Source organism: Anopheles merus, unplaced genomic scaffold (assembly GCF_017562075.2).
Source record: "Anopheles merus strain MAF unplaced genomic scaffold, AmerM5.1 LNR4000073, whole genome shotgun sequence".
Classification (NCBI taxonomy): domain Eukaryota; kingdom Metazoa; phylum Arthropoda; class Insecta; order Diptera; family Culicidae; genus Anopheles; species Anopheles merus.
Genome location: NW_024427653.1, coordinates 90,001 through 92,500, shown reverse-complemented (window position 1 = coordinate 92,500; position 2,500 = coordinate 90,001). Strand labels below are relative to the sequence as shown.

Sequence of the window (2,500 nt, the reverse complement as noted above, 5' to 3'; positions counted from 1 at the left end):
GAGGTCGAGTGCGCTGCTTACCAAACTTTGAACGCGGTAACTTGTACTCGGCACCGACATGGACACTTCCAAACCCAAGGAATGAGTTGTGAGTTTTACTAAGAGAAACAGGTAATTGGCAGCGTTACCTATAATTCTTGATATGTGCGGGGAGTTCCTTAAGGTTCTTCCTCCCAGAGATCGTCACTATCTGGGACGTACATTAATTTGTACCTGCATTAGCGCACGCTTTTGTAGAGAGCATATCAAGACGTGAAGGGTTATGTTGGAGGTCGAGTGCGCTGCTTACCAAACTTTGAACGCGGTAACTTGTACTCGGCACCGACATGGACACTTCCAAACCCAAGGAATGAGTTGTGAGTTTTACTAAGAGAAACAGGTAATTGGCAGCGTTACCTATAATTCTTGATATGTGCGGGGAGTTCCTTAAGGTTCTTCCTCCCAGAGATCGTCACTATCTGGGACGTACATTAATTTGTACCTACATTGGCGCACGCTTTTGTAGAGAGCATATCAAGACGTGAAGTGTTATGTTGGAGGTCGAGTGCGCTGCTTACCAAACTTTGAACGCGGTAACTTGTACTCGGCACCGACATGGACACTTCCAAACCCAAGGAATGAGTTGTGAGTTTTACTAAGAGAAACAGGTAATTGGCAGCGTTACCTATAATTCTTGATATGTGCGGGGAGTTCCTTAAGGTTCTTCCTCCCAGAGATCGTCACTATCTGGGACGTACATTAATTTGTACCTGCATTAGCGCACGCTTTTGTAGAGAGCATATCAAGACGTGAAGGGTTATGTTGGAGGTCGAGTGCGCTGCTTACCAAACTTTGAACGCGGTAACTTGTACTCGGCACCGACATGGACACTTCCAAACCCAAGGAATGAGTTGTGAGTTGTACTAAGAGAAATAGGTGATTGGCCGTTCTCACCTATAAGTCTTGATATGTGCGGGGAGTTCCTTAAGGTTCTTCCTCCCAGAGATCGTCACTATCTGGGACGTACATTAATTTGTACCTGCATTAGCGCACGCTTTTGTAGAGAGCATATCAAGACGTGAAGTGTTATGTTGGAGGTCGAGTGCGCTGCTTACCAAACTTTGAACGCGGTAACTTGTACTCGGCACCGACATGGACACTTCCAAACCCAAGGAATGAGTTGTGAGTTTTACTAAGAGAAACAGGTAATTGGCAGCGTTACCTATAATTCTTGATATGTGCGGGGAGTTCCTTAAGGTTCTTCCTCCCAGAGATCGTCACTATCTGGGACGTACATTAATTTGTACCTGCATTAGCGCACGCTTTTGTAGAGAGCATATCAAGACGTGAAGGGTTATGTTGGAGGTCGAGTGCGCTGCTTACCAAACTTTGAACGCGGTAACTTGTACTCGGCACCGACATGGACACTTCCAAACCCAAGGAATGAGTTGTGAGTTTTACTAAGAGAAACAGGTAATTGGCAGCGTTACCTATAATTCTTGATATGTGCGGGGAGTTCCTTAAGGTTCTTCCTCCCAGAGATCGTCACTATCTGGGACGTACATTAATTTGTACCTGCATTAGCGCACGCTTTTGTAGAGAGCATATCAAGACGTGAAGGGTTATGTTGGAGGTCGAGTGCGCTGCTTACCAAACTTTGAACGCGGTAACTTGTACTCGGCACCGACATGGACACTCTAAACCCAAGGAATGAGTTGTGAGTTTTACTAAGAGAAATAGGTGATTGGCCGTTCTCACCTATAAGTCTTGATATGTGCGGGGAGTTCCTTAAGGTTCTTCCTCCCAGAGATCGTCACTATCTGGGACGTACATTAATTTGTACCTGCATTAGCGCACGCTTTTGTAGAGAGCATATCAAGACGGGACGTGTTGTGTTGGAGGTTGAGTGCGCTGCTTACCAAACTTTGAACGCGGTAACTTGTACTCGGCGCCGGCATGGACACGCCCAAACCCTAGTCTTGATGTGTGCGGGAAGTTCCTTAAGGTTCTTCCTCCCAGAGATCGTCACTATCTGGGACGTGCATTAATTTGTACCTACTCTAGCGCACGCTTTTGTAGAGAGCATATCAAGACGTCTCGTAAGAGACAACACTTGTACTTGTACAAATTTGAGTAACCCATTGTTGCAGGTCGAGTGTGTTGCATACCAAACTTTGAACGCGGTTACGCCACTCGGCGCCGAAAGGCACTCTTTAAACCCTAGGCAGGGGATCACTCGGCTCATGGATCGATGAAGACCGCAGCTAAATGCGCGTCATAATGTGAACTGCAGGACACATGAACATTGATAAGTTGAACGCATATGGCGCATCGGACGTTTAATCCCGACCGATGCACACATTCTTGAGTGCCTACTAATTACCAAAGTCTCATTTAGTTAACTACAGTGGCCGTCCGCGAAGGTGCCCGGGTCATCCGACGCACTGGGCGGTCGCTGTGCATAATGACGTGCTTGGTCCCCGTCTGCGGGTCCTCGGGCGTTGAAAGTGGACACTCTCGA

The 2,500-nt window shown here is 47.1% G+C and overlaps 1 non-coding gene across 1 annotated transcript; it reads left to right on the top strand.

Moving 5' to 3' along the window:
* The first annotated feature begins 2,195 nt into the window (after positions 1-2,195).
* On the top strand, positions 2,196-2,353 carry LOC121601346. The gene has a single exon (XR_006006083.1). It is a non-coding gene; the product is annotated as a 5.8S ribosomal RNA (ribosomal RNA).
* Positions 2,354-2,500: the final 147 nt, after the last annotated feature.